Below are 12599 nucleotides of genomic sequence, written 5' to 3'. Positions count from 1 at the left end.
GGATGGGAATATTGGAGGGGATATACAAGGAAGAGGGAAGGATGCGGCCGTGGCCTTCAGTGAGGTACCATCCCGGCATTTGCTTGGAGGAGAAGTGGGAAACCACGGAAAACCACTTCCAGGATGACTGAGGTGGGAATCAAACCCACCTCTACTCAGTTGACCTCCCGAGGCCGAGTGGACCCCGTTCCAGCCCTCGTACCACTTTTCAAATTTCGTGGCAGAACCGGGAATCGAACCAGGGCCTCCGGGGGTGGCAGCTAATCACACTAACCACTACACCACAGAGGCGGACTTATTCATTATTTATGAAGTTTCTTCTTCTTCTTGTTTCGTATAGGCCAGCTAAGGACCACGACATTCAACTATTGCATTTTGGAATGGGCTTTGATGTTTGCCCAGTAGTTGCGCATCCTCAGGCTGTGTTGCTCCTTCCTCTCCTTTGTCCAAAGGGCGCCAGTCTTCTTTGTTGGTAGTCTGTCCTGGAACTTCTTATGTTTAAGCATCTTCCTGAGTGCTGTACGATCCTTTAAGATTCCTTCTGTTATTCCCAGTTCCTGTAGATCTTTCACTTCCATCAACCATAGTGACTTGGTCTTCCTATTTTGCCAGTAGCTGAGATTCCGGTTGGTCAACCTGGTAGGATGCATCCTATAGACGTGCCCATAGAATGCTAGGCGTCTCTTCCTTGCTACATTCGTTATTCTTTCACAGTACTTGTAGAGCTCTTGGTTAGGCCGTCTTTTATAACAGTCCCCTTCCTTGACTGGCCCCAGTATCTTCCTCATTATCTTCCTTTCCTGGATTTCAAGTTTTTCCATGAGTCCCTTCCTGTTGAATGTTAAACATTCTGAAGCATATAAGGCTTATTTACGAAGTTTATTATTATTTTCAGATGGTAAAACGCAAGCAGTCGGATAAGGAGGCTATGAAAAAGGCTGTTAAGGCAGTGAGGGACAAGAATAAGGGTTACAAACGTGCAAGTAAGGCGTTTTAACATCCCACGAGCAACGGCGAAAGACTATGTTAAAAAGGATACCAAGAAAACATTTTTCATAAATGGCCTTCAAGTAATTCATTATAGAGAAAGTGTTCGGTAAGGTTCGAAAATAAAAATATATAAAAATTAATTGTACTTTTAATACATTTGGTCGGGTACGAAATTACGAACACTTTTTGGTAGGTAAGTTTTTGCAGTGTTTATGTTTATGTCAAATATTGACTACCTTACGTTATAACAGTTTCATTGTAACTTGTCTGTAAGTGGAGAATGTATTCAGTAATAAATACCAATGTTTAGCTTTGTCCATAATATTCCTGAATTCCTACAAGTCCAAATCTGTTAAGGGTATGATATATGGCCCCCTACCTTAATGACGATAATCGTCGTTGTCATCATCATCATCGTAATCGTATGTTCTCAGCTACCATGTGCAGACATTTTGATTTGACGCCATCTGGCTGTCTGCTCGTCAATGACAACGTTCCATTTTGTTCTATGCCTACTAGATGGCAAAGTGAACAGAATCTCTCTTGGACATCTAAGGCTGAGTTTTAATAATTAATTTTGTTAGGTAAACACCAAATGTGTTACCAGAGATCTGTTACATGCGGACATCGTATGATATGGTTTGTCGAATGGACTTCTTTTTCTCGCCCTTCAGAAATCCGATTACTTCTGCCGGGTTTGAAAGTTTGAACCCGCTACCTTGTTATCCGGTGGCTGACATTGTGCCAGTGATGCGCAGAGGTATCTTATCTCTCTCCTTGTGAAGAAATGAAATGGCGTATGGCTTTTAGTGCCGGGAGTGTCCGAGGACATGTTCGGCTCGCCAGGTGCAGGTCTTTTGATTTGACTCCCGTAGGCGACCTGCGCGTCGTGATGAGATGAAATGATGATGAAGACGACACATAATATACCCAGTCCCCGTGCCAAGGGAATTAACCAATTATGGTTTAAAATCCCGACCGTGCCGGGAATCGAACCCGGGACCCCTGTGACCAAAGGCAAGCACGCTAACCATTTAGCCATGAAGCCGGACGTGATGATGATGATGATGGTCACTAAGTTTCGAATCTTAAGGGAAAACCATATTTCATTCCTGAGCTAATTTTACCCGAAATCTGAATGATGGGTCCCTGACCTCGGTTAAGGCAATTTTATGTTGCATATTTCGGCCATTTTAATGTTAAAACATTTCTTAGCAGGCAAAGCAGAGGTTCCCATACTACGAAAAACGTAAAATTAATCGATTTCCTCAATTGTGCCGAAAGTTGGAGGGCTAAAGGGCCTGGAAAGGTTTTAAATTGTATGTCTTGGATAGCTCCTTCAAAATCAAAATTTAAAAAATCTAAAATCACTTCCGGCCTAAATGCAGTTCCGGAAAAATAGCCTAAAATCGATTCTTTATTTACTCGTTTTCTTTTTTATTGAAATCCTAGCCAAATTAATTTATTTACATAATACTTTCAGTAATGTGTTCCTTGGTTCAATCCCCTCAGGTTTAATTTTTTTTAATCTCCCCATTGAATGTAGTTATACGGGCTTACGTGAAACTCTGCATTGACTCACATTAGCGCTCGTAGTGGTAGAAAAAGGCAAACTGCTAATTTAATCGACCGGATAACATTGATTAAGAAAAGGATTGGAATTTTTAGAAATAAATGAAGATTGTATTCTCATAGATTATTATTTATTTTATTTACCAAAAAAGGGTGTTTTCAACAATGATTGCTTGGTTGAAGGGCGAGAACTGTGGATTTTTGTAGCTTATCAATCAATCAATCAATTAATCAATCAATCAATCAATCCAATCAATCAATCACTACTGATCTGCATTTAGGGCAGGCGGATTTCCTGCCCGTTCTTTTCCTAGCCTTTTCTTAGGTCACATTTTGATCATTTGATTATGTTTTGAGCATTTCTGTTTTAATCGAGGCGTCATTTTCAACAAGGTACACGATATCTGTCGCATAAGTAGTAAATGAGTCGCAGGATTGTGAGCGACTGCATGGGGACTTAAACAATGTTGTGAGATGGACGGCAGACAATGGATGTAAATGGGATGAAAAGTCGAGTTGTAAGTTTCATCACGAGGAAACGTCGTCTCAGTTTTAATTATTGTGTAGATGGGGTTATAGTATCTCATGGGGAACAATGTAACTACCCAAGTGTTAATATAAGGAATGATCTTCACTGGGGTAATCATATTAACGAGGTAGTTAAGAATACAGATCTCTTCGCATGGTTATGGGAGTATTTAGGGGTTGTAGTAAGGATGTAAAGGAGAGGGCGTGTAAGTCTCTGGTAAAACCGCAGTTAGAGTATGGGACCCTCACCAGGACTACTTGACACGAGAACTAGAAAAAATTCAAGGGAAAGCAGCACGATATTTTCTGGCTGATTTCCGGCAAAGGAGTAGTGTTATTAAAATGTTGCAAACTTTGGGCTGGGAAGACTTGGGAGTAAGGAGACGAGATGCTCGACTATGCGGTATATTTCGAACTGTCAGTCTGTCAGTGGTGAGTTGGCATGGAATGACATAAGTAGAAGAATAAGCCTGAGTGGAACTTTTGAAAGTAGGAAAGATCGTAATAAAGTTATAAGTCAAGAGGATAGATGGAGCAAATATTCATTTACAAGACGAGGAATAAGTTGTTGGAATAAATTATATCAAGGGAAATGTTCGATAAATTTAAGAAATTTAAAATGAATGCTGTTTCTGTATGGGTCGTGTCCATAGTAACAAGGAAAAGCACTTTTTAATTTTCCACAATGTCTGTCTGTCTGTACGCGCATCACAAGAAAACGGTTGAAGACAATTTAATGAGAATCGGTATGTAAAATCGGGAAATAAGTCGCTAAAATCTATATAGGCTGTAAATAATTCTATTCACGCTGGGTGAAATGGTAGTTTAGGGGAAGGCCTAAAATTTTAATTCCCAAATATTTGTTATTAGCGGTCGTATCGATAAATACGACATAAGTAAGCTTATATAGTATTAATTTCCGATAACTTATGTCTCATATATTTTTACCGTACCGGCTACGATAACGGAGATATTCCTGAATTTGGAATTTTTTACTAAGTCCATATCGGCGCCGAGTAATGAGAAAATGGGTAACAGAATTTAATGATCATCGGTGTATGCCCTAATATCACAGAGTCGGAAGAAAACTAAATGTGAAGACCTACAATATAGAAAGCTCATAAAATTGATCAACAATAGCATTACATTGACCATTGTTTCTTGTGATGTGCTTTGTGTCTTCTGCTGCCACTCATCTCCGATAGATGGAATTAATGCTGCGTACCGAGTATAACAGCCTGCCTGGATATTGACGGGAAGTAGCTGGGGAGTTAGATCTATCTTCTTTAGCATGTCATTCCTCTGGTTCATAAATTTTCTGATACTACTGGTACATAACACACTGGTTCATCATAGCATTGCAGCTATTCAATCCCTACTCTGAGCCACTGATTGGAATGAACAGTATGTACATTTAACGGAATAATTGCTGAGACCCTTAGGGTAAGAATTGTCAAGGTAGCCAAAGCAATTTACAAGAGGGTGCCATTGCGTGGTAACCCCCTCATTAACACATTAGGCTCCTATGTGACTCACGGCCCAAAGTACAAGAGGCCGGGAGTACTCATAAATTAACTTTTCCGTGCACCTAGCGCATTTTACTCTCTCTTCACAAGCGCCTAGTGCTACCATTCTACACAGCGCTCATGCGCCCGGCCATACCCTGGCCAAAGATTGACTAAATTCTCACCCTAATCCATTCACGAGCAAAATTACAGTCATGGGAATAGCTTCTTACAGACACAGCGCTCAAGACCGGTACCGGTCGACGGGCATGGCATGAGTGTTCACGGCTGTCTGCGGGCTGGTCATTCGAGCACTGGAACTTTGCACTGTCAGATCGGCAGCGTAGTACTGTTGATTAAAAGTGAGAAAGTGTGCGATTTTTCATTTGATCGAGTATTTTATATGATAACATTGCTTTTAACCGCTACATTCCTACTGACGTCATTGTAATGATCTATGTTGACTTCAGTTGGGAAAACTACAAAGATAGTCTTTCTGAGAATTCCGTAGCGAAGCACGGGTACATCAGCTAGTATGAAGATAAATTTGTAATTCAAGAGGACAGATTGGGGCAAATATTCATTTATAGGTCGAGGAGTAAGGGATTGGAATAAATTGTCTGTCTGTCTGTCTGTCTGTCTGTCTGTCTGTCTGTCTGTCTGTCTGTCTGTCTGTCTGTCTGTTAGGTCATCAGCCCAGAGGTTGGTTGGATCCTCAAATAGCACCACCAAAGGTTATGCGGTTATAAGGAAACCCCAAAAACCAATGGCAGCACCAACATGAGGCGTACTAGGCAAGATGAGGAGTGAGGTAGTTTGCCATTGCTTTCCTCACTGGGTCAGAAAGTACTATTACAGCACGGCTGACCCTATGAGCAGCACCTTTCATAACACTCAGATGCACTAGCCATGCTCCAAATGTCATTACCCAGTACCACCCATACCCCAGCAACTTCCATATTGTCCCAGCCATGGATGTTGACTGGGACTTCGGTGGAAGCTACACTTTACTCTGGCCTGTGCCAAGAGATGGATGCAAAAGTACTGTACCCATCAAGAAATGACAGCAGGCAGTGGAATAAATTATCAAGGGAAATGTAAAAATGCAAATAATGTAAATATGACGTAAACCATTCATACGGAATCTTTCGTCCTGAACGCAGATGATTGATTGATTGATTGATTGATTGATTGATTGATTGATTGATTGATTGATTGATTGATTGATTGATTGATTGATTGATTGATTGATTGATTGATTGATTGATTGAGCAATGTCTATTGTGAACCAATTAAAAGATTACTAGAGGACCCGTGCTGCTCCGCGTTATTCCTTATAAACAGGTCAGACATTTCGTCTTGATGCGCCTGTCGCAGTCATATTGTTTTGTCTGCCCTTTTCATTGGTTTTATGAACATCTAATAAGAATCGCGTTATGGTATACCTCAGTTCGTAGTCAGAATTCATCTATTCCGACGTCATCATGCCGTCTGTTTGGTTTATATTCGCTTATTTATCGTGCAGTTCTTGACGTAAAGCTTGGTATTTTGTCGTAGAAGGCAATGGTATATTTAATCGCAGTTCTATTTAGAACGGCTGTTCTTGTGAGCTCTAAGGTTGGTCTCGAAGGAGCGTTTCTTGCCAGGCAGAGAACTTTTTTAAGATACATGGTCTTAACTCTTTCTATTGTAGCTAGGTTATCCTTCGATAGGTATTCCCAGATAATGTCTAAAGCGTATGTCATGATGCGGTCTGTTTGTACGTAGACTTTTTTCTCTTAGCAGCATGTAAGTTATTAGGAACGTTGTGCCATCTGTTGAATATATTTGGAAGCTGGGAAACGTTAGAGAATCAAAGAATATCTAGCAACGAATAGTATTCTTCCGTGATCAGAGGAAGTGTATACTCTCCCTGGCTTGACAGGTAGTAATCAAACATGGCTGCATGCAGTGACATTACTTAGGATGAAAAGTATATAATTATTAGAATATTAATGAAAGTGTTAGTCACTTAGCAGCGTGCTACGTACAGAATATATTGCCGGTTAGGGTAAGCCTTCGCCTGCAATTATTAGAGTGATCATTCAATGATTTGATTTTATGATTAGGCCTACTCAAAATTGGCTTAACTTAGAGACCTGTCCATGTCTCACGATACACCGGCAGGTAATTCCGGAGAGAATAAAACAAAATGAAGCAAATCGGTTCAGTAGAACGGACGGACGGATTTGCCAAAGCAGTTTTTAGTAAACTCTTTTAATATACAGACATGTCATCAAACTCCTGCCCTGCTTATCACTTCTTCACACGTATGATGTTAGAAATGCAGTACTCTATTACTTGCTACCTGTCCCTAAAATATTTAAGTCGTATTTTATCTTTTCTTCCGGTCATATTCAGCTAGATTTTAGGGCAAATTTACTTGCTAATTTGTGCTTATTTAGGTCATAAACTTCCGAAGCATAATAATCACAATGATCCAAGCAGAGTGTCTAAATAGCTCTTGTAAACACAAGTTTGAAGCGCCGCAGCAGTAAGTGGAGTGTTACACGATTCATCTAATCTAAATCTTGGTTGTCTTACGCGAGTCGATAGCCTCGTATCGACCGGAAGTGGGAGCTCGTGTAAAGGGGAAATCCCTTGTGTCCTTGTTTCTTAAGCCAGCCACACCCTGCGGCATTGAGTTTCACACTTCTCCCAGCTTTATCTTTATCATCTTGAGCACGCCAAGTGAAAAAAAGGACACGGTCACACAAATTAATGGATCTCCTCAGCCTGCAAATGATTTTTATTCACGTGTTTCTTTCGCACATGCATTTAGCAGAGCGACATAAATCTAACGAAAGAAACAAAGCGAGTCTTACCTCATACCATTTAAATAATGTCATCTATATAAATAAAATCGTAAGGATGGACATTTATTATTTCAGAAAAAATCGTGATAGTTATTCGTATCATATGTAATAAAGTTGAAGAACAAAAGATGTAAATAGGAAAAGAATTCAAATATCTCGGAGAATGGATTATCAATCAATCAATCAATCAATCAATCAATCAATCAATCAATCAATCAATCAATCAATCAATCAATCAATCAATCAATCAATCAATCAATCTATCTATCTATCTATCTATCTATCTATCTATCTATCTATCTATCTATCTATCTATCTATCTATCAGTCAATCAATCAATCACCACTGATCTGCAGGGCAGTCGCCCAGGTGGCCGATTCCCCATCTGTTGTTTTCCTAGCATTTTCTTAAATAATTGCAAATAAATTAGAAATTTCTTGAGCATCTCCCTTGGTAAGTTATTCCAATCCCTAACTCCCGTTCCTATAAACGAATATTTGCCCCAATTTGTCCTCTTGAATTCCAACTTTATTATCATATTGTGTTCTTTCCTACTTTTAAAGACACCACTCAAACTTATTCGTCTACTGGTGTCATTCCACGCCATCTCCCCACTCACAGCTCGGAACATACCACTTAGTCGAGCAGCTCGTCTCTTTTTTCCCAAGTCTTCCCAGCCCAAACTTTGCAAAAATTTTGTAACGCTGCTCTTTTGTCGGAAATCACCTAGAACAATTCGAGCTACTTTTCTTTGAATGTTTTCCAGTTCTTGAATCAAGTAATCCTGGTGAGGGTCCCATACTCTGGAACCATACTCTAGTTGGGGTCTTACCAGAGACTTATATGCCCTCTCCTTTACATCTTTACTACATCCGCTAAATACCCTCATAAACATGTGCCCATTATTTACAATCATATTTATGTGATTACACCAATGAAGATCTTGCCTTATATTGGAATACTTGGAATACTGTGGAATGCAAATCAGTCTATATATATAAAATAAGAGTTTTGTCTGTACATTGCTCAGAATTTGAAAAGAATGGTATTTCTGTATCGGTCATGTCCACAGTAACAAGAAAATGCATTTTTTACTTTTCCGTAATTTCTGCCTGTCTGTCTATCTGTCTGTCTGTCTGTCTGTATGTATGTATGTATGTATGTATGTATGTATGTATGTATGTATGTATGTATGTATGTATGTATGTATGTATGTATGTATGTATGTATGTATGTATGTATGTATGTATGTATGTACACGCATCACGAGAAAACGGATGAAGAGAATTTTATGAAAATCGGAATGTAAAGTCGGGTGATGAACCGCTACAATCTATGCTATAAATTATTTTAATCACGCTGAGTGAAATGGTAGTTTAGGGGAAGACCTGAAATTTAATTCTCAAATATTTATGTTATTAGTGGTCGTGTCTTAATGAAAATCGCTAGACAAAGATGGGAAATAAGTCGCTACAATATAGGCTATACACGCCGAGAAAAATGGTAGTTTAGAGGAAGGCCTAAAATTTAATTGTCAAATATTCATTTTATTAGTGGTAGTATCTTCACGAAAATTGGTATGCAAAGTCGGAGAATAGGTCGCTATAATCTAGGCTATCAATAATGTTATTCATACTGAATGAAATGGTAGTTTAGGGGAAGGCCTGCAATGTAATCTATATATAAAATAAGTGTTTTGCCTTACATTGCTCAGAATTTGAAATGAATGATATTTCTGTATCGGTCATGTCCACAGTAACAAGGAAATGCATTTTTTACTTTTCCGTAATTTCTGTCTGTCTGTCTGTCTGTCTGTCTGTCTGTCTGTCTGTCTGTCTGTCTGTCTGTCTGTCTGTCTGTCTGTCTGTCTGTCTGTCTGTCTGTCTGTCTGTCTGTCTGTCTGTCTGTCTGTCTGTCTGTCTGTCTGTATGTATGTATGTATGTATGTATGTATGTATGTATGTATGTATGTATGTATGTATGTATGTATGTATGTATGTATGTATGTATGTATGTATGTATGTATGTATGTATGTATGTATGATTGTACACGCATCAATAGAAAACGGCTGAAGAGAATTTAATGAAAATCGGTATGTAATGTCGGGTGATGAACCACTACAAGCTCGGCTGTAAATTATTTTATTCTCGCTGAGTGAAATGGTAGTTTAGGGGAAGGCCTGAAATGTAATTCTCAAATAAGTTATTTATGTTAGTAGTGGTCGTATCGATAAATCTATATATATAAAATAAGAGTTTTGTCTGTGCATTACTCAGAATTGGTAAAGAATTGTATTTCTGTATCGGTCATGTCCACTGTAACAACGAAATGCATTTTTTACTTTTCCGTAATGTCTGTCTGTCTGTCTGTCTGTCTGTCTGTCTGTCTGTCTGTCTGTCTGTCTGTCTGTCTGTCTGTCTGTCTGTCTGTCTGTCTGTCTGTCTGTCTGTCTGTCTGTCTGTCTGTCTGTCTGTCTGTCTGTCTGTCTGTCTGTCTGTATGTATGTATGTATGTATGTACACGCATTACGATAAAACGGCTGAAGAGAATTTAATGAAAATCGGTATGTAATGTCAGGTGATGAACCACTGCAATCTAGGCTAGAAATGATTTTATTCACGCTAAGTGAAATGGTAGTTTAGGGGTAGGTCTGAAATGTAATTCTCAAATAAGTTATTTATGTTAGTAGTGGTCGTATCGATACTACATAACTAACATAACTTTAGTTATGTCGTAAGTTAGTAGTAGTTATGTAAGAAGTTATTAAATTTCCGATCACTTATGTCTTATACATTGTTACCGTACCGCATATAATCGGAGATATTCATGAATTTGGATTTTTGTTACTAAGTCCAAATCAGCGCCGAGTCACGAGAAAATGGGTAAACAGAATTTAGTGAAAATCGGTATGTAAAGTCTGAGAATAAGGAACTAAAGTCTACGATATAAATAATTAAGTAAGACACCCTAATAGCGCAGAGTCGAAAGAAAACTAATGTGACGGCCTGCAATATAGAAAGCTCATAAACTTTATCAACAATAACATTACATTGACCATTGTTTGTTGTGATGTGCTTTTTGTCTTCTGTTTCCTCTCATCCCCGATAGGTAGTATTACTGCAGCGTACCGAGGTTTTTTAAAAATTTGCTTGATGTCGCACCGACACAGGTAGGTCTTATGGCGACGATGGGATAGGAAATGAATAGTGGTGTGAAGGAAGCGGCCTTGGCTTTAGGGTGCAGCCTGGTGTGATTGGTGTGAAAACGGGAAACCACGGAATACCATCTCCTTTTTTTTTTTTTGCTGAACGTCGCACCAACACAGATATGTCTTATGGCGACGATGGGATAGGAAAGGTCTAGGAAGTGGAAGGAAGCGGCCGTGGCTTTAATTAAGGTACAGTCCCGGCATTTGCCTGGTGTGAAAATGGGAAACCACGGAAAACCATCGTCAGGGCTGCCGACAGTGGGGCTCGAACCCACTATCTCCCGAATACCGTCTTCAGGGTTGCCGGCAGTGGGGTTCGAATCCACTATCTCCCGAATGCAAGCTCACAGCTGCGCGCCCCTAACCACACGCCAACTCGCCTGGTCGTACCGACTGTAACAGCCTGCCTGTATATTGGTGGGAAGTAGCTGGGGTGTAAGATAACTTTCTTCTTTAGCATGCCATTCCTCTGGTTCATACATTTTCTGATATATCTGGTACGTAACACACTGATTCATCATAGTATTCGAGCTATACAATCCCTACTCTGAGCCACTGATTGGAATGAGTAGTGTGCATATTTAACGGAATAATGACAGAGGAGTGTTCACGGCAGTCTGCGACCTGGTTATTCCAGCTCTAGAACTTTGGACTCTTAGATCGGCACCGTAGTACTGTTCGTTGAAAGTGAGAAAGTGTGCGTTTTTTTTTTTTCGTTTGATCGAGTATTTTATATGATAACATTCCTTTCAATCGCTACATTCCTACTGACGTTTTTGTAATGACCTATGTTGAATTCAGTTAGGAAAACCACCAAGTCAGTCTTTCTGAGAATCCCGTAGCGAAGCACGGGTACATCAGCTAGTGGAAAATAAATTTGAACTTGCCCTCCTACTAACAAAAGATACGTACAACAAGAAATCCCTTTCGTGGTGGTACAAAATTAAACACCATAAAACAGTGATTAAACAATAAGCACTATACGCAGCAGAAACACTGAACATGAATTTGAAAGGCCAGGTGGAGAAACTCGAATTAAGAGAAAGGAAAATTTTAAGATTGATCATAGGATCAAAATTTCACGATAAGAAGATAATAAACATCAAGAATGAAACACTCTAAAAGAACACTGAAAAAGTCTCAGATACTAAGCGAAAAAGAAGGATACATTTTTACAGTCATCTTCTCAGCATGAACTCTAATAGATTAATCTAACAAATTTTTTACTTCTTCCGTAACCGCAAAACAAAACCCAACTGGTTTAAAGAAAATTAAAAAAGACCTGATAGAATTAAAAATTATAGAATATTCACTGTTCCATCGAACAGCTAAAGTAATAACTAAAGACAAAAATTTAAGGTTTCAAGACAAATGTACATTAAAAGCCAAACCTAGACTATTATCTCAGAAGACGAGAGGAAATGAAGATCAGGAAGAATGAAGAAATGCTGGGCACTAAGAAAAGAACAACACACAGAGGTATGATTGATTCAACGTACCACAAAGAGGATGAAACGAAAGAAGAAGAATTAGCTGCAGTGCCCGTCGTTCAAGGATATATAATGTAGCATGTGCAAAGGTATCTAACTCCTCAGCTATTTCCGCCAATATTCAGGCAGGCTGTTTTACTCGGGACGGAGCAGTAGAGTGGCAGCAGAAGAGACAAATCACGTCACAACAATGGTCAATTACATTTTATTGTTGATCAGTTTTATGAGCTTTCGATATTGTAGGGCTTCACATTTAGTTTCCTTCCGACTTTGTGATAACAGGACATCAAATGTAGTCTACAAGCGATGATTCCTTTACGATTTGTTTCTCATTTTTATAATCACAATTTTCCTTGTCGGTATAGACCTATGACCACGCGGTTTTACACCTTAAATCAATCACAACAAAAACCATCGCCAACCAACACGATTGAATGTTTGAATGTTTGA

This window comes from Anabrus simplex, chromosome 1, assembly GCF_040414725.1.
Source record: "Anabrus simplex isolate iqAnaSimp1 chromosome 1, ASM4041472v1, whole genome shotgun sequence".
Classification (NCBI taxonomy): domain Eukaryota; kingdom Metazoa; phylum Arthropoda; class Insecta; order Orthoptera; family Tettigoniidae; genus Anabrus; species Anabrus simplex.
This window is presented reverse-complemented; position numbering follows the sequence as displayed.